The following is a 21,565-nucleotide window of genomic DNA, read 5'->3' as shown; positions in this document are numbered from 1 at the left end:
ACATCGATTGTTCACTTTACATCCGTGTCTGTATTTGTTGAACCACACCTTAAAAACGATGAAAATGAGTCACGGAAGTTATATATTGTGTTTCAATTGAAGTCGCTAAAATGTTTGGTTTTGAGGAATAACTATTGTTGATTGTTTATTGCTACCTATAAATGGACTTGCACATGAACATACTTAATTGTCTCTAACATTCCATTCATTTGTAGACTTTCCGAAACGTTTGTCTGTGGTAAGGTTGAATTACAAGTAAAAAACAAATGTGCAAGCTACGTACACTTAATGATTATACACGTCATTGGGGGCTTAAGGGTCGAATTTTGTTAACAATGGATATGAAATTCCAACTCATACTTTCAGCAAGAATTAAAGCCTTCCACAGTGTATGCGTATGGAGGGCTTAAACGTGTAGATTCATTTGCAGAAGAGCTTTAGCAAACGTGATGAAACACTTCCTAAAATTATCTGATCCCGAAAGGATTAACATAATAATTGTTTTTTTTTTTTTAAATGTTTTGCTTCAAAGAAATCTTAAAAACAGAACAAATGAAGTTAAACTGATTATTATAAAGATTATATTCACAAACAAACGGAAGTTAAATATTGAAATATTGCATAAAAATTATGTTCTTTATCTTACTAGACGTTTCATGTGTCACTGTAGTATATTTTATCATACCGCTACGTTGATATATGTCTGAAACAACGTGATTTTATCATACCGCTACGTTGATATATGTCTGAAACAACGTGGCATGATAATTATTTTCTATATCTGTTCAACAGGAACTAGTTATATCAGTCAATGTTTGGAGGTAGTTCATAATGCTCTGAACGAATTATAAAGCCGTCATTTCAAGTAACATTGAATCAGATTCAACAAAACAAAATAGATACCAAGATGTTATATATATAATACACAAAAAGCAACATAAACAGCAAAAAAAAATATATATATAAGGCTCGGCAGGAATAAAATAACGGCTCGGCAAGCCTCGCCATTAATTTTAGTTCTAAGCCTTGCCTTATATATTTCATAACTAGCATGCAGTAACATGTTAATCTCTATTTAAGTAACAGTATTATTTTTGTGTAACACAACCGTCACTGATATTATTTTGGTGAAAAAAAACCGTTGCGGATTTATAGTATTGAAATACAACCGTTAATTATTTTATCTGGGAAAAACAGCCAGTACTGATATATTTTGGTTAAAAAATAAATGTTTCTGCTAATATTTTGGAGACAAACAACTTTTCCGGATATTATGCTGATTTAATACAACCATTAATTAACAATTGTGTTGTAATGAAACCGTCACCAATGCTTTTTTAGTGTAAAACAACTGTTTGTTTTTAATTCGGTGGAATACAAGCGTTACTAATATGATGTTGGTGTTTTGTTTTATAAATGAAGTTGCCATCGCCAGTATATAAACAAGTAGGGTTTTTACACGTATTGTGTTTGTACAATCATACGCGTGTGTCCATTCAAACATTTAAACATATGAACTCGTCCATATAAAGATTTATTAAAAATTATCAAATGGCCGTTCTATTTAAACAAATTGGAAGGAAAAATCGATTTAAATGGTTTATTTTAAAATGTATTTGATAGAAATTTCTTTATAAAAACATAAGCACAAACACAAATCTGCATGAGTTTCCTGATATTTTAAATTGTTATCGGATACCCCATTCGATGACGCTTTTAAGCTCCGCCCACTCAGGAGCAATCAAAGCGATACAAAATTTGACGTTCACATTATAAGAATTATGAATGATAATTTAATGAAATACATATGTATATAATATATATGTTACATATATGAAAAAGTAAAATATATTTGTTATCTATTATAAATATTATATTTTACTTCATCATTATGAATATAGAATTCATTAACTAAATAACATGCAATTCTGTAAACTTATAATCATTGTTATTGATGCCTGTGCTTGTGTAAGCGCGTTAGAGCGATCACGTGTATTTTCAAGATACCACGTAAACAATGCCTCAGCTTTATCTGAACGTTGACACGTGATATTAAAAGCTGACCTAGCAATAACAGTGCATCTTTTCTGGCACGGAGTCAGTGTAAGCACAACGCCATCTGACGAACTTATAAAGACACCTTCAAAAGACAATTATTTAACTTTTTTAATTTGATTTTTTTACATGACAATTTGAAAATAAAACATATTGATTGTTTTTTTCATTTTAATGTTGATGGTCATATGATGTTTATTTTGTATTATATATTTAATGATGTTGTGAATCATTCTGAACGAGGAACGGTTTCAACCTATTTTATTGACTTGACCATTCAAATGCAAATGCTGCAGCTTTATTTATTTGACGTCGAAAGTCCCCCATACTTAAGGAAGAGGTCAAGGTGGCAGTGCGTAGTTGTAAGACAGGAAAAAAGCCGGGTGTGGACAACGTCCATTTCGAGCTGATTAAGCACGGTGGAGTGGCAACGACTTCAGAAATGACGGCACTATGCCACCGCATATGGGAGGAGAAGAAGTTGTCCAAGGAGTGGACCCAGTCACTGGTCATTCCCCTACCGAACAATGTCAACCTCGAATTGTGCGAGAATTACCGCACCATCAGCATCATTAGTAATTCCAGCAAAGTCATTTTACGCATCCTCCTCGATCGATTGAAAAAAAATATATGGAGGAACTGCTGGAAGAATAGAATGTTGGAGCTGAGAGGAGCACATTGGACTTTTAATTGCAGTCATCATTGGGAAACAACTGCAACACCAATATTAGCTCCTCCACAACTTCATCGACTTTACGAAAGCTTTCGACCGCGTGTGGAATGATGGCGTATGGCCTGTTATGAAAGGATTCATCACTGAAGGGCTGGTGCAAATCATCAAAGACCTCTACGGAAACGCAAGCAGCGCAGCACTTCTTAATGGAAAGCAGGAGGACTTCTTCAGGACATCAGTGGGCGTCCGTCATGGATGTCTTCTCTCGATCGTCTTGTATAACCTTTTCCTTGATACGACAATGCAGGAGACTCTCCATGGCCACCACACCTCTATATCAATCAGTGGAAGACCCATCTCTATTTTACGATTCGCCGATGAAATTGACCTCATGAGTGGCACCAGCAGTGAATTTAAAAAAATCACCAACAGACTCTATGAACGAACAGGAGCATACGGGATGGAGGTCAGCACGGAGAAGATCATGGTGAACAATATGACCAACACCAGTTCCAACATCACCATGAACGGCGAGAAGTAAGACGAAGTGACAAACTTCAAATACTTTGGCGCAATCCTGTCCAAGGATGGTACCAGTACCGCTGAGGTCCGAACAAGACTTACTATTGCAACCGCAGCGATGGCCGGACTGAGCAGGGTCTTCAAGTCCTTCGTAGTTTTCTTCCTACTGTACGACTGTGATATCTTGACGCTTCACACGGACACAGAAAACAGGATATAGGCATTTTAACAAAAATGTCTCAAAAGACTGATCTGCATCTCCTACACGGAGCACAATACCTATGAGTACGTCTGGAACATGACTTGTTCGCCCACAAGAGCCCCTACTGGCGACCGTTAATCGACAAAATCTGGCTTGCTTTGGACACGTCACAATGCACAAATCTCTGTGCAAGACTGTTATCCATGGGGATGCTAGAGGTAAGTCGACGTCGAGGCCGTCAGAAGAAAAACTGGATGGACAATGTGAACGAGGGGACATTCCTTCCCATGGATGAATTACACACAGCACACAACAGAACTGGCTTAAGGTGGATTTCTGTAACGTCTTTCTTTATCCCCCCACAAACGGCCTGCTAATGATTTGTTTTGTTGTATCTGTTTGTTTGATGTCGTATGACATCGAATTTATCATAATATATATGTCTCTCTGGCATAAGTAAAGTTGAATTTTGTTTATATTTAAGTGCGTTTTGTTTAATAAAAGATTAAATAAGGGACTTCATTTCGAATTGTTATAACTGCAGTTTTTAGTGTTGCAATCTTTAATGCAAAAATAAATTTAGTGTTTAAAGTTGCGTTTATTCAAAGTTATCCTTCAAATGTCTCTGTAATTGAACACAAATTGTAGATGTCAAGCATAGAAAGATGAATATTCCTAAACAATAAAACATTGATATGGTTTTGGAATCATAATATATAAATCATGTTCACACATCCTAACATTTTATTTATTTATCCTAAGAGCACACTTTAGATATGTAGCATTTATGTAATGATTTTCACCTTTTATCCAAATAAAGAATACACCAAAAATAATTCCAAGCATCTGTAGGTGGATGGTCCACGGCCGTCCACAAGCTCAAATGACCATATATGGAGAAAAAGGCGGGACCAAACCAAATAGGCTTGCAATGCGCATGCCCAAGCAAAACCGATTGTAAGCCATCTTGAATTGTTAGCGTGAAAAGAAATATATACTACATTTATTGGATATTTTAATATGATGAATATTCTAGGTAGAGAATATGGATAGTATTAGCATTATTATTATTACGTCAACATTAACTCAACAATTGTATTGTTGACATGAAGAAAAAGCTATTTCGAGGTTGTTTTGACCATTGATTGCTAAGTAGGTCAAACTCAAAGTTTTAACTTTTATTGATATTTTATTTAGTTAAGGAATCTTCGAGTAATAGTTAAAAAAAAATCTTTCGCATTCTAATTCTATAGCTAAATCATGTGTTGTTGCTATATTATAAACTTTCGTGCATGAGCCATTTAAATCCGTTTGCATTACTTTTTAGTTGTTTCCCCTGGAAAATTCTCTTCTTGCGGGTTATGGAGGTTTCGGTAAATGACAAGTTCGGTAAATTGATTTATATAGTAAAAGCCGTGGAGGTTTCGGTAAATTAGTTTTATAGAGGAGGTATACCTACAACGAGGTGTTAATGACACCTATTATCGGCTTACAATAACATTAGGGGAATTTATTTGCAAACTGTGGATTAATTTTGATGTACGGACTTGATTTTATATTTCATTTGTCTTCCACTTTACACAGCGGATATACAGGAAGATCACCACAGAGGGACTGAGTATCGCGTATCAGCAACACGGTGACAAGTTCGAGTTCTTTAGGAAGATTATGCCCCTTCCTTATCTACCAGTTGAACAAATTGAACCGGCATTCAACAGGCTGATGGAGGTTGCTGAAGGAGTCGGGGGTCCCGTACTGCGGGTATGCGAGTACATTTCCCGTACATGGATCCACGGCAGTGTATGGCGACCCCTCAATTGGTGCGTGTTTAAGAGGAGGTGCGCACGAACAACGACTTGGAAGGTAACTATAATACAATTAGCATTATTAATTTATAAGTAAGAAACAATTCACAGTTTCACATTGGATATTATTCGTATATTAATATTATACTTTCATAGTATACAATATCGGTAGTAAGCATTTGTTTCATAATACTGTTATTAAAAACTGATAAAAATGACATAATCATGTTATTAAGTACAAACATATGTATACATACACATTTGTATTAGAAATGTAATTAAATTAAATCAGCATGCGGAAAATCTGAATGATAATAATGTGTCGTATTAATATTGTAGTGTGTCAAAAATTTATCTTATTAATATGTGATTACTCCCTCATTTTTTTAAATGACATGAAATGCTAGCCTTCGCCGAGTTATTCAACAACATCGCTATATTGCTGATTTTTGCTGTTGTTTTTTTGGTTAAAGCTGCATGCTTTTGTTGGATAATGTTTAATTTATCATTCACGTTTTACATATGATTCTGTTTAAACCATATTTAATCGATGTTTTGGTGAATTTCGCGCATGCTTAACTTGCCTGATTTCGGACGTAATTTACTTTCGGATACATGCTCCTCTTGTGTTTTTTTTCGATGTTTTCTTATGTATGCAGATTTAAAAAAACAGCTCATGCTTAAATGTGTTATTGAGCAAGTGACTTCTTTATACTATGGCAGGAATAAAAAAACTGTTATAAAATTATAAAGGAAGTTTAGTTACATGTATAAACTCACAGTCACAAGTGTGTAAGTATTACTGTTACATTTATTTATATTTACTAAAAGTAAATATATGCTCACATATCAGTAAGTATTGTAAAGCCCTAAATTATATTTAATACACCCATCTAGGCAGTTAATTCATATATGTGCTGGCTTTAATTTACATTCATGTTATCACCCTGCAATAGGCGGAGGGATATTGTTTTGGCCTTGTCTGCCCGTCTTTCCGTCCATCCGGCACTTTTGTGTTGGGAGCCATATCTTGGAAGTGCTTTGGTGGATTTCATTGAAACTTGGTATGAGTATATGTATAGATAAGAGGATGATGCATGCCAAATGGCATTGTACACTATCTGTTAATAACGGAGTTATGGCCCTTGGAACCTAAAAAAATGCTTTTTTACCCGAGTGTCAAATATAACACTTTTGTGTCCAGAAGCTAATTAGCGGGGGATATCAATTCAATGAATTTGCTTGTTATTAATTGAAGGGAAATAAACCTGTTATTTTGTCTGTCATTATGGTGTTTAAAGTCACATTTAATGGCATCCAACCTACTTTATTTCAAATACAGTAACACCTGGCGCCGTGACCTGGATGCAGATTCTAAGCAGATGGGCCAAAATGGGGGCAGCTAGAGAGACTCGCCTGGAACTGACAAGCCTGGAGGGAGCTGGTTGACTGTTGGCGAGATGGGACAACAGACGAAGAATAAACGAACCTACTTGATTTGATAAACATTTTTGTAAGTCATTCAAGAATCGAGCAAACTTTTTGTTTCCAATAAGCAGTCCTGTATATATCCGAAATAAAATAAAATGTTTCACTCAGGTTCCTTGATACTCATCTTGGTATTTAAGGGACCTTATAACAGATTATGGCATGTATTGAAGTTTGTCATTAAATGCGTTATATTTATAAATGTAAACATTAAATCTAAAAAGCTCAATTAAAAAACAAGAACAAATTAAAAGAAAAAGTAATCCTCATCTGGGCTCGAACCACTGACCTCTGGAGTAAAAGTCTAACGCTAAGACGGCCATCCATGCTCATACAATATTTTATACTTTTAGTTTCTATAAGCAAAGCTCGTAGTGTCACAAAAAACGACAACAGAACTCCAAATTATTCAATTGTTTTGCTTTGCAACGATTTATCATTTTCAGGTTGTTAATGTTAAGTATAACTGTTTTCTCACAAATATCATAACTGCAACAAAAATGTGCAAGTCTGAAACAATTTTTATGCCCCCTTTCAAAGAAAAGGGGGCATATAGTTATCAGACTGTCCGTCTGTCGGTCCGTATTTCTGTCACACTTTGCGTTTAGGTTTCGAAAAATGCTCATTACTTCTATTTCCCTTGAGATATAACCTTCATATTTGGTATGCATGTGCATATGGACAAGAACTTTCCATACGAACACAAATTTTTACCCCTGTGACCTTGAACTTAAGGTCCGTGTTTAGGTTTCAATATCTGCGTTTAGGTTTTGAAAAATGCTCATAACTTCTATGTCCCTTGAGATATAAACTTCATATTTGGTATGCATGTGTATATGGACAAGGCCTTTCCATACGCAAAAAAATTGTTACCCCTGTGACCTTGAACTTAGGGTCCGCGTTTAGGTTTCGAAATCTGCGTTTAGGTTTTGAAAAATGCTCATAACTTCTATGTCCCTTGAGATATAACCTTCATATTTGGTATGCATGTGTATATGAACAAGGCCTTTCCATACGCACAAAAATTTTACCCCTGTGACCTTGACCTTGAAGTAAGGGTCCGCGTTTAGGTTTCGAAATCTGCGTTTAGATGTTGAAAAATGCTCATAACTTCTATGTCCCTTGAGATATAACATTCATATTTGGTATGCATGTGTATATGGACAAGGCCTTTCCATACGCACACAAATTTTGACCCCTGTGACCTTGAACTTGGGGTCCGCGTTTAGGTTTTGAAATCTGTGTTTAGGTTTCGGAAAAGCTCATAACTTCTATCAAGCATTTATAGGGGGCATAAGTCATCCTATGGTGACAGCTCTTGTTTTATTTTGTCAATTTACCAAAAAATGCAAAGGCACCTTAAAATACATGAAGTAATGTTTACAGTTGTCCATAACCACATATTGAAAAAGAATGTGCAAGCTCTATCTATTGGCATACAAACAAAGCCAATCTGTTGGATTATTACTCATGGCAAGCAATATGATCTTAGGTATACCTTCTATAATCAGGTGTTTGCACTTTAATCACATTAAAATTTGAAAAACTATAGAAGTACAAAAAGGTCAGAATGATAACAAACAGGTTTGTAATGGACATCATCTTGCAATTGCTATTTATGTGAGTGGGATGGTACACAAATTCTGAATTTGTTATATGTAGGACATTTAGTAACTTAGCAACCCATGCATGTTGCAAGGGTGTTAATTGTCCGGATTATTTGGAAATCCCGATTTGAGCCATTCAGGATTGAATTTTAGATCAGTGTAAATCCGATGATTTGTTTTAAGGGGGTGTGAACAAATATTGTAATTGCTTCATTGGCATGCCGGGCATGTGTGCTTAGTATGGATTTTTCCTGGTCTTTTTAACAAGGTTTTCCAAAGAAAAAAATGGGTTATTAGATTGGCAAATGCCGGCTGGCGGGCGGACGGAACAAGCTTGTCCGGGCCATAACGTTGTGGTTCTTGGTGAGAATTTAAAATCATTTGGCACATTTGTTCACCATCATTAGACGGTGTGTCGCTCAAAAGAATACCGTCAATATATCCAAGGTCAAGGTCATACTTTGAGTTCAAAGGTAAAAAATGGCCATAAAAGAGCTTGTCCGGGCCAAAACTATGTCATACATTGTGAGACTTAAAAATGATTTGGCATATTTGTTCACCATCGTGGGACGATTGCACTTTAGAATTACGTCAATATCTCCAAGGTCAAGGTCGCCACAACTAAAAATATATTTATTTTGAAACAAAGGGGGTTAATTATAAACAATCAGTTCAGTTTTAGTTGTCTCCCTCTATCAGACTTTTTTCTACATTGAAAACCTGGTTTTGTGAAATTTTGTCCCTTGTTTTACTATTGTCTGATTGGTTATCCGCTGACACGGACATAAAAGGTAACTGACCTAACCCAGTGCTCCAGCTAGAATTTGAAAAGGGCAGGGTGGCTTTTTTGTCAAAAGGGCACTTTCGACGCGCAGTATTTTGTGAAAAGGGCACGTTCGAGCGCGCGGGTGTTTCTGGAATGCTTTCTATTGCATGTTAATTTATATGTTATAAATAATTGTATTATTCCCATTATTATCAAACCATTCAAATATAATGTCTACAATGAGGATTAAACTAATTACAATGTAATAAGAGATTTATGAATCATCATATGTAAAAAAAAAAAAATAAATAATTTTTTTTTTTTTTTTTTTTTTTGAGGGGGGGGGGGCAGGGCGGAGGTTCGGGGGGGGCAGGGCGGAGGTTCGGGAGGGCAGGGCGCGGCGCCCTTCGATTAAGGCCTAGCTGGAGCACTGTAACCTCTTGGCTACTTTCCAGAAATCTTACATACTACAAAATGTAGTATTAAATTTCCATTTTCTGCTGTCAAACTAAGTGCATATATTATTTCATTTGCAAAAGACATATCTGGATATATTTTTGGACAGTTGTTTTACTGTATGGTTAGTGGATTAACATTTATTATGCCCCCCTTCGAAGAAGAGGGGGTATATTGCTTTGCACATGTCGGTTGGTCGGTCTGTCGGTCCGTCCACCAGGTGGTTTCCGGATGATAACTCAAGAACGCTTAGGCCTAGGATCATGAAACTTCATAGGAAGATAGATCATGACTCGCAGATGATCCCTATTCATTTAGAGGTCACTAGGTCAAAGCTCTAGGTCATGGTGACCCGAAATAGTAAAATGGTTTCTGGATGATAACTCAAGAACGCATATGCCAAGGATCATGAAACTTCATAGGTAGATTGATCATGACTTGCAGATGACCCCTATTGATTTTGAGGTCACTAGGTCAAGGTCACGGTGACCCGAAATAGTAAATGGTTTCCGGTTGATAACTCAAAAATGCATAGGCCTAGGATCATGAAACTTCATAGGTAGATAGATCATGACTCGCAGATGACCCCCTATTGATTTTGAGGTCAGTAGGTCAAATGTTAAGGTCACAGTGACCCGAAATAGTAAAATGGTTTCCGGATGATAACTCAAGAACACATATGCCTAGGATCATGAAACTTTATGGGTAGATTGATCATGACTCGCAGATGACCCGTATTAATTTTGAGGTAACTATGTCAAAGCCAAATGCACGGTGACCCGAAATAGTTAAATGGTTTCCGATGATAACTCAAGAACGCTTACGCCTAGGATCATGAAACTTCATGGGTACATTTATCATGACATGCAGATGACCCATATTGATTTTCAGGTCACTAGGTCAAAGGTCAAGGTCACGGTGACCCGAAACAGTAAAAAAAATCCGGATGATAACTCAAGAATGCTTTTGCCTAGGATCATGACACTTCATAGGTACATTGATCATGACTCGCAGATGACCCCTATTGATTTTCAGGTCACTAGGTCAATGGTCAAGGTCACAGTGACAAAAAACGTATTCACATAATGGCTGCCACTACAACGGACAGCCCATATGGGGGGCATGCATGTTTTACAAACAGCCCTTGTTATCGATGTTCTTCATAACATTTATATAAAATGACAATTACACATCGAGTGTTACTGGTGGTCTGGCTTATAATATTTTGCATTTTACTCACCAGAAATAGCAACTAAGACTATAAAAAGAACAATGAACTATGGCTTTGGGGGGCTCTACCTGTAAGGGACCTACAGCCTAAGACTCCAGACTTTATCATAAGGATTTCAAATTTGGGACATTTGACACCCCTGATGTTGTGCCATGTATCAAAACCGTCTATATATAAACATTAATTTTATTAATTGGATATGTTGAAGATTTGGTGATGCATTGGATTTCATTTTGTGTTTTGTTGACCTACTTTTAATTTTTAGGCTCAGCAGAACTATGGCTGTCAAAACACAATTGTATTAAAATGAATAGTGCTTCAAATTATACAAGAAGTCACTTTCTTTTTGTTTTAGATGTTTTTCAGTTTCGTCGGAAGACATTTCCCACCAACCATCCTGTCTTGAAAGAAATAACTTTTGAACCCGATTATCTGGTAATACTATTTTTTTTACATACAGTTATTAGTGAATTATGAACATTTCATAAGGATCTCAAGGGTCACAACAGGTATATATATATAATATATATATAATCAAGATTTTCCATAGGCAGTTAGAGCACAGCTGGCCCGAATAGCATGGACAAGTTAACAATTTTTTTTTTAAATATCAAGTGTGTAAAAATTACTTTGCATTGCAGAGAACTTTAAGATCATTATATTTCTGTAAAAAATGTTCAAAGTTATATCCTGAATGATTTTAGGGCCTTAAATTATATATGGAAACAAGCATATTTAATAATAAAAAGGCCTGTTGAGTTTTGAATTTGTTCTCTTAAAGATTTACAGAGAGACCCTTTTTAGCTCGACTATTATATATGAAATCTATATAGTGGAGTAATTCTACTCACCCGGCGTTTGCGTTAGCCTTAGCATTGGCGTTAGTGTGAGCATGCAAATGTTAAAAGTTTGCGTACTACCCCAAATATTTTCAATGTCCCTTGGCATATTTCTTTCATATTTTGCATACTTCTTAACAAACATGACCCCAACCTATAAACAAGAGCAGACAACTCTATCAAGCTTTTTGTAATAATTATGGCCCCTTTACCATTTTAAATATTCATTTTATTGATAAATCTATGTTAAAGTTGGCGTACCACCTAAAATATTTTCAACGTCCCTTAACATATTGCTTGCATATTTTGCAAACTTATTTACCAACATGACCCCAATCTATAAAGAAGAGCAGACAACTGTATCAAGCATTTTGTAAGAATAATGGCCCTTTTTCCATTATTATATGCATATTACTTAAGATTCAACCCAATAATATCTTTGACAAGTTTTAAAATGACGCCGGTTGGATGAGTTTGAAAATGGTTTTGGTTGCTTTAAAAACATGGCCACCACTCTAGAGGCCGCATTGTCCAATCTTCGTGAAATTTGGTCAGAAGATTGGTCTCAATGATATCTTGGATGAGTTTGAAAATGGTTATGTTTGCTTGAAAAACATGGCTGCCAAGGGGCGGGGCATTTTTCCTAATATGGCTATAAATGGCTATAGTAAAATCTTGTTAACACCCTAGGGGCCACATTTATTGTTGGATCTTCATGAAACATGGTCAGAAGATTCATCCCAATAATATCTTGGACAAGTTTAAAAATGATGCTGATTGGTTGAAAAACATGGCTGCCAGGGGGCAGAGCATTTTTCCTTCTATGGCTATAGTAAAACCTTGTTAACATTCTAGAGGCCACATTTATTGTCTGATCTTTATGAAACTTGGTCAGAAGATTTGTCCCAATGATGTCTTGAATGAGTTCGAAAATGGGTATGGTTGCTATAAAAACATGGCCACCAGGGGGCGGGGCATTTTTCCTTATAGGGCTTTAGTAAAACCTTGTTAACACTTTAGAGGCCACATTTATTGTCAAGCTTCATGAAATTTGGTCAGAAGATTGGTCTCAATGATATCTTGAAAGAGTTTGAAAATGGGTACATTTGCTTGGAAAACACGACTTCCAGGGGGCGGGGCATTTTTTTCATTATATGGCTATAGTAAAGTCTTGTTAAAACTTTAGAGGCCACTTTTATTTCCGATGTTCATGAAAAATGGTCAGAAGATTCATCCCAATAATATCTTGGACGAGTTCAAACATGATGCTGATTGGTTAAAAAATATGGCTGCCAGTGGGCTCTGCATTTGTTCTTTTATGGCTATATAGTAAAACCTTGTTAACACTCTAGAGGCCACATTTATTGTCTGATCATCATGAAACTTTGTCCGAAGATTTGTCCCAATGATATCTTGGATGAGGTCAAAAATGGTACAAATACCTACAGACTTTAATGATAAACACAAGTCTGGCCAATGTCGTCTTACAAGCTGGTATATACACTCACTGCTAGAGCAGAATCATTTGTCATCTGTTGCAGACAGGCAGTGGTGATCGTTCTTAGCAAATTGAGTTGCGGTTCTTTCCGTAGCTAAGGCTTCTAAGCACACACTGATTTGCAAAATATGCTCTGTAAATTCTAAAATGCGACCAACTAAAAACAAACCCTTTGCCAACTTCTAGGTCAAAGGTTAAGTTTGAACATCGTGATTCCTTTTAAATGGCAAATGATATTCGCGTACGATCTTACAACTGTAACTCCCTATTCCCAACTCGGCATTTTCATCAAAGGGCATGAAGGGTGTCCAAGGTTGACAGGTCGGAATCTTTGAATGGCAGGGTGCTGCGCCCTTCCATTCATGCCAAGCTGGAGCACTGGTTTTGATGGTGTTTCACTTGTAACACACTAAGCAGTATGACCCATTATATTTATCAACATGGCTAAAATGAGGCCAAAATAAATGCCCTTTGTTTATTTCCAAAGACATGGATGGATCATCTTTGTCTCTGAATATATTATAAATACTCGTGTTGTTGATTTTGTCCTGTTTGCTTATTGCAGGAAAACTGTTAACGCATTATGTTGTGAAGACTTATGATTATCAAATATTAAAATTTGACTTAACAATATAGCGCTTCAAATTATATAAGACTTTATTTTTGTTTCAGATATTTTCCAGTTTCTCCTCACAACAATTTGCATCAAACCTCTTGTCTGGTAAGAAATTTCCATTGAAACCAACTGCTGGTAATACTATCTTTTTGGTTATGGGGGCTATATAGGAACCACTTTGTCGGTCCGTCAGTCTGTCCCGAAATTTCATCAGATCTTCACCCAAACTTGGTCACAAATTGTATCTAGATGATGTATAGGTCAAGTTTGAATATGGATCATGCCCGGTCAGAAACTTGGTCATGGGGTCACTTATTGTGTTTTAAACCTGAAGTTTGTCTGGGCCATAACTTTGTCATTTATTTCATACAGTATTTTAAATGATGGAACAGTTCATAATGATTTCAAGACATCTTCTGATCCCTGGAAGATAAACTAGGGATTGATCTGTCTGTATATAACAGTTCAGAGACTTCCAATCTAGCGTGAGAAGATGTAATGATAATGTAAAATGGAAATTACATATAACCATACATGCCATAATTTTTCAGACCAATTCCGGGACATTGTGTTAAATTGTCCGGGACTTTTGCCGATTTTCCGGGACATGTATAAAATGTAGCGATATTTATAGACATATGCATTTTTGGTATGTTTTGTTTTGTTTCGCATCGTTAATTGCAAAAGTTCGAAAGCCTATCCGAAATAAACTTGATCTATCAACGTCAAATTAAACATTACTAGTTCCTTTACTAGATACAGGCCAAGTGTTTTCAGTGTAAGCGTTCTAAACATAGATGGTGACGTCACTGCGTTATTGTTATTAAGACCGGTGTGTAACGCGTAGTTGTTGATACGCCTTTATTCATTTATAACATTAATATAATAAAAAATACAACAATACAGTACCGTTAGATTGTCAACTCAAATCAATTCACAATACATACAACCAATCACATAAAACAAATACAACAAAACAGTACCGGTAGATCGTCAACTTAAAATCCGTACAGTCACACATTAGTTACACTCTTGTTTCGATGTAGATATAAGTCAATTAACAACCAAAACAATGCCGCCTTTTCGGTTTGACAGCGAACGTGAGACAATCAATATGATAACAGGACCCCTGTTAATTGATCGATTTTGACACGTAGCGTAGTCTGCCTATTCGGGTAGGCATTGTCATGGAGACGCTGCATATATACACAGATTCGAGGTGCAGTTAAGCCTAAGATAAGGTACATGTATATATGGATTTTGTAAATTCAGGGACATTTGACAGACAATCCGGGACGCATGGCATGTATGATATAACAGTTCATACAGTTTAAGAAATACAATACATTTTATACAATGTCGTTTTTATGCCCCCGAACCAGCGATTTTGAGGGCATATAAAAATCGCTCCGTCCTTTAGTTTGTTAGTCCATCCGTCCATCCGGATTATTTTCCGTTCAATAGTCTAGCAATTGTCATCAGATCTTCACCAAACTTCATGAAAATGTGTAAGGCAATAACATCTAGGTCAAGTTAGATAATGGGCCAAATAGACCCAGACACCCCTGAGTTATGGCCCTTGAATCATAGTAAAATAGGGTTTTTTAGCTCGACTATTATATATGAAATATATATAGTGGAGCTTTCCTACTCTCCCCGGGGTTCCAGTGTCCGTGAGCGTTGGAATGAACTATAGTGGGGGACATATTGTTTTCGCCCTGTCTGTTGGTCTGTCTGTTGGTTTGTTTGCTCCAACTTTAATATTTTGCCATAACTTTTGCAATATTGAAGAAAGCAACTTCATATTTGGCATGCATGTGTATCTCATGGAGCTGCACATTTTGAGTGGTGAAAGGTCAAGGTCATCCTTCAAGGTCAAAGGTCAAAATATACCTAGAAAGGTGCAGATTTGCTTCAGTTTTGTGTTTAGGTTCATTTTATTCCTAAAATATCACAGCTATTACACTATGCCTCCAAACAATATACGAAAGCTTGACCCAAACCAAGACACTCTTGATGTAAGTAATGGTAGGTGAACGTAAGAATTAAATGCTGGCAATTCACATGAAATTTACATGAGGGTTTATTAATTATCCATGGTCCTGATCCCTTTAATATCTGAAATCCCTGTTTGTGCATATAACATAATGTGAACACCCTTTGGGCGACCTAACTTTGTATTTCAATCAGTTTCTTGTTTTGACCATTATTTTTACATTATTATCAAAACTTGTTAGTTTCCTACCCTTGAAAAAGGAGAGGGACTTACGGTTTGCGCTCTGTGTCTGTCAGTCTGACACTTTTCTGGATCCTTCGATAACTTTAAAAGTTCTTCACCCATTTACTTCAAATTAATACTGAACCTCTCTTATGACAATACGGTCAATCTCAACTATGTATGGCCCCATTACCAACCCTGGGGTGCCCCTCCCACATAGGCCACGCCCACCCAAAATTGCCTTTTACTATAATTTCTTCATTTCTACACCGATTCACTTCTAATTGATACTGAACTTCTCTTATGACAATACGGTCAACTATGCATGGCCCCATTACCAACCCTGGGGCGCCCCTGGGTCAAACATGCGGCGTGGGGATATGCGTCGGTCTCTGCCGCGCCATTTCTAGTCAACATTGGAGACATTGGCATCTTAAAGGAATAAATTATGTATGAGCCCAAATTTTGCAGAACTATGGCCCTTGCTCATTTTTGTTTAGCTCCTCAGCTGAAATCATCATCTAGCAGTCACAATAGTTGAGCGGTTGGAGAGGCATGCATTGCGTCCTACTACTGCTCAGACTATATTATGGTAATGCCTTATCCAAATAACACAAGTATTCACCATGTGCAAATGTCTTGTTGTCTGTATAACTCTCTCTATTAGCTCAAAGTAAAAAGCATTTGAATTTGCACACTTTGGTATTTTAGTTTAATTTTGTTTGGACATTACAATTGTTTTGAAACTAAAGATTAGTGTTGGGGCATTACACTTCTCTTTAAAATGTTTATTTGTGATTATTATTTTTTTCAGTTTGGCAGACAAAACATGCTGATCAAAAAAAATGTTTACCACAGGGGCCAGTGTTTCCATTTGAGTGATTGACAAGAAGAAGAAGAGATGAGAAATGTTATCATCATATTTTAGTCCCTACATTTATAGTGTACAGCTCAATGTATTGAACCGGTGTTGTAGAATATAATTGGAGATACATTTGAACATTATAACATTATATATAAGATGATATTTCAAAAGCAATAAGAAATAAAAAGTATAAAAAGGTCAAAACAGTAAACCGTGTGTTTACAGTGGACAGGTTTAAAGTGGAAGTGACTAGTTAATTGTTGATCATAAGCTGCACTGATGGAAAAAATAGTGGGAAATTACTATCTAGAAAACTGTTTAACGTACGACAACAGTTGTGGAACTTCATAAATGACCGTATGTCACAGGGCTGGGCAGTTTTCCTTATATAGCTATAGTGAAACCTTTTGAACACTAGTGAAGTCACTGTTTTTTTTCCAATCTTCATGCATTTTGGTCGAATATTTGTTCAAATGATGGCTCAGTCCAGTTTCGAAATTTTTATGTCTATTCAAAAAACATATCCACTAGAGCACGAGGCAATTGTCTTTATATGGCTATAATGAAACCTTGTAAATTCTCTAGAAGTGACATTTTTAGCCATATCTCCATAAATTTTGGTCAGAATATTTATTCTAATGATAGCTCAGTTGTCGAGTTTGTAACTGGTTCCGGTTTGTAGACTAACATGGCTGCCAGTGGACATGACAGTTTTTCTTAATGTGCTAGAGTAGAACCTTGTTAACACACAATTGGCCTTTTTATGTGCATTTTTCATGAAAGATGATCAGAGCATTTGGCCCAATGTAATCTCAGCTGACTTTGAAACTGGATCACATAACGTCAAAAAGTCGGTCAAAATGCCAAATTAAAAAAAGCTTGTAAACACTGGAAGTTGCATTTAAAATTGTGTTCCTTTTTTATGTCCCCCACTATAGTAGTGGGGGACATATTGTTTTTGCCCTGTCTGTTGGTTGGTCTGTTGGTTGGTTGGTTTGCGCCAACTTTAACATTTGCAATAACTTTTGCAATATTGATGATAGGAACTTGATATTTTGCATGCATATGTATCTCATGGAGCTGCACATTTTGAGTGGTGAAAGGTCAAGGTCATCTTTCAAGGTCAAAGGACAAATATATGGGTCAAAATCGCTCATTTAATGTACACTTTGCAGTATTTCAATATTCAAGATAGCAACTTGATATTTGGCATGCATGTGTATCTCATTGAGCTGCACAATTTGAGTGGTGAAAGGTTAAGTTCATCCTTCATGGTCAGATGTCAAATATATGTGTCCAAAATCGCTCATTTATTATACTTTTGCAATATTGAAGATAGCAACTTGATATTTGGCATGCATGTGTATCTCATGGATCTGCACATTTTGAGTGGTGAAAGGTCAAGGTCATCCTTCAAGGTCAGAGGTCGAATATATGTGGCCCAAATCGCTTATTTTATGAATACTTTTTCTATATTGAAGATAGCAACTTGATATTTGGCATAAATGTGTATCTCATTGAGCTGCACATTTTTAGTGGTGAAAGGTCAAGGTCATCCTTCAAGGTCAAATATATGGGTCAAAATTGATCATGTAATGTCACTTCTGCAATATTGAAGCTAGCAATTTTATATTTGAAATGCATGTGTATCTCATGGAGCTGCACATTTTGAGTGGTGAAGGGTCAAGGTCATCCTACAAGGTCCAACGTCATATAGGGGGACATTGTGTTTCACAAACACATCTTGTTTAAAGTTTGTCAAAAACATTTGCTGTAATGATAAGCAAAGTCAAGTTTATAAATAATAATTTGTCTACAAATTACATATTTTTCATTAAGTTCATTTATTATTCTAAACTACACCCTCTCAGAATAGTTTAGTTACTTCTGGTCACAGTTGAGCACCTTAGGGCTCTTGTTCTATAATTTGATTGTTTTGGAAAATTGTCATTTTGCCAAAATGTGAGCAAGTCCAAATTTAATTAACCCTGCTTTGTAGTATCTTGTTTTCCTTATATGTTAAAAGTGGAAAATTATATATGAATCTGACTGCATAGATATTTGGTATTCAGCAAAGCATCGTGTAAATGTAGTAAAACTAAACACAATTGTGTTAGCATAAAACTGGCCATGCCATGGGGGTCAAATGGTTAATACAGACTTGTAGGAAAATTTTTATCCGTTAAATATATTTTGTGTACATAATGATTAGCTTTTTCCTTCAACTTATCGCTTTCATGGTGTAAAGAAAACATGCCGACTTACTAAGTAAGTCGGAGATCTGGGTTTGATTCCCAGTGAAAGTCAAGTCACAAGGAAAAATGCTTATTGTTGGAAGGATTTATTAGTTATTCAAAACGTAAGATTTTTTTTCTTTGCTCGTTCAGTTACAAATAACAGCAAATGATCTGAAAGTATTTGTTTATAACGTAGAAGTTAGTGTCATGATAGTAAATTGGAATAATGCACTTAATAGAAACTTTACATATTGTATATAAGACTAAATACGCAGAAATGAAATACCAGGAGCATTATTAATACATTTTTATACCCCCACAAACGAAGTTTGTCGGTCCGTCTGCCTGTCTTGTCTGTCGGTCCGTATTAAGTGTCCGCTCTCTAATTCAAGTTGTTTTTACCCGATCTTCACCAAACTTGGTCAGATGTTGTATCTATATGATGTCTAGGTCAAGTTCGAATATGGGTAATGCCGGGTCAAACTCAAGGCCAAGGGGTCACTTAGTGCGTTTTAAACTTTGAGCATGGTGTCCACTCTCTAATTATGCACCCCTTCGAAGAAGAGGGGGTATATTGTTTTCCACATGTCGGTCGGTCGGTCCGTCCATCAGATGATTTCCGGATGATAACTTGAGAACGCTTAGGCCTAGGATCATGAAACTTCATTGGTACATTGATCATGACTGGCAGATGACCCATCTTGATTTTCAGGTTACTAGGTCAAGGTAACAGTTATTCCAAATAATAAATGGTTTCAGGAAGGTAACTCAAGAATGCTTAGGCCTAGGATCATGAAAACTAAGGATCATGAAACTTCATAGGAACATTGATCATGACTGGCAGATGACCCCTATTGATTTTCAGGTCACTAGGTCAACGGTCACAGTGACAAAACGTATTCACACAATGGCTGCCTCTACAACTGACAGCCCATATGGGGGGCATGCATGTTTTACAAACAGCCATTGTATATACTACTACCCCATGCTCGTATATAAGTAATGCCGTATCAAGCCAGTACTATACTAGCGAGTCATGTATCGGATATATCCTACTACCCATGCTCGTATATAAGTAATGCCGTATCAAGCCAGTACTATACTAGCGAGTTATATAGGGGTATATCCTCCTACCCCATGCTCGTATATAAGTAATGCCGTATCAAGCCAGTACTATACTAGCGAGTCATATACCGGATATATCCTACTACCCCATGCTCGTACATTAGTAATGCCGTATCAAGCCGGTTACTATACTAGCGAGTCATAGCGGGTATATACTACTACCCCATGCTTATATATAAGTAATGCCGTACCAAGCCAGTACTATACTAGCGAGTCATATACCGGGTATACCCTACTACCCCATGTTCGTATATAAGTAATGCCGTATCAAGCCAGTACTATACTAGCGAGTAATATAGCGGGTATATCCTACTACCCCATGCTGGTATATAAGTAATACTGTATCAAGCCAGTACTATACTAGCGAGTTATGTACCGGGTATATCCTACCTACCCCATGCTGGTATATAAGTAATGCCGTATCAAGCCAGTACTATACTAGCGAGTTATGTACCGGGTATATCCTACTACCCATGCTGGTAAACGAGTCTTATACGGGTATATCCAACTACCCCATGCTCGTATAAGTAATGCCGTATCAAGCCAGTACTATATTAGCGAGTTATATACCGGGTATATCCTACTACCCCATGGTCGTATATAAGTAATGCCGTATCAAGCCAGTACTATAATAGCGAGTCATATAACGGGTATAACCTACTACCCCATGCTCGTATATAAGTAATGCCGTATCAAGCCAGTACTATACTAGCGAGTCATATACCGGATATATCTCTACTACCCATGCTCGTATAAAAGTAATGCCGTATCAAGCCAGTACTATACTAGCGAGTCATATACCGGATATATCCTACTACCCCATGCTCGTATAAAGTAATGCCGTATCAAGCCAGTACTATACTAGCGAGTCATATACCGGATATATCCTATACCCCATGCTCGTATATAAGTAATGCCGTATAAGCCAGTACTATACTAGCGAGTTATATAGCGGGTATATCCTACTACACCATGCTCGTATATAAGTAATGCCGTATCAAGCCAGTACTATACTAGCGAGTCATATACCGGGTATATCCTACTACCCCATGCCTTTATATTAGTATGCCGTATCAAGCCCATAGTATATACTAGCGAGTCATATACCGGATATATCCTACTTAACCCATGCTCGTATATAGTAATGCCGTATCAGCCAGTACTATACTAGCGGAGTATTATAGCGGGTATATACTACCCCATGCTCGTATATAAGTAAGCCGTATCAAGCCAGTACTATACTAGCGAGTCATATACGGGTATATCCTACTACCCATGTCTGTATTAAGTAATGCCGTATCAAGCCAGTACTATACTAGCGAGTCATATACCGGATATATCTACTACCCCATGCTCGTATAG

General features: G+C 36.7%; 1 long non-coding RNA gene across 2 annotated transcripts; it reads left to right on the top strand.

Moving 5' to 3' along the window:
• Nucleotides 1–5,666: 5,666 nt before the first annotated feature.
• Nucleotides 5,667–16,819, top strand: LOC127851300 (uncharacterized). Of its 2 annotated transcripts, XR_008035724.1 has the most exons (6): nt 5,667–6,049; nt 6,600–6,770; nt 11,161–11,240; nt 13,815–13,863; nt 16,477–16,568; nt 16,791–16,819. It is a non-coding gene; the product is annotated as an uncharacterized LOC127851300 (long non-coding RNA). The 2 variants fall into 2 exon arrangements; XR_008035723.1 differs by lacking the exon at nt 16,791–16,819 and having other exon boundaries at nt 16,477–16,736.
• Nucleotides 16,820–21,565: the final 4,746 nt, after the last annotated feature.

This window comes from Dreissena polymorpha, chromosome 11, assembly GCF_020536995.1.
Source record: "Dreissena polymorpha isolate Duluth1 chromosome 11, UMN_Dpol_1.0, whole genome shotgun sequence".
Lineage (NCBI taxonomy): Eukaryota > Metazoa > Mollusca > Bivalvia > Myida > Dreissenidae > Dreissena > Dreissena polymorpha.
This window is presented reverse-complemented; position numbering and strand designations above follow the sequence as displayed.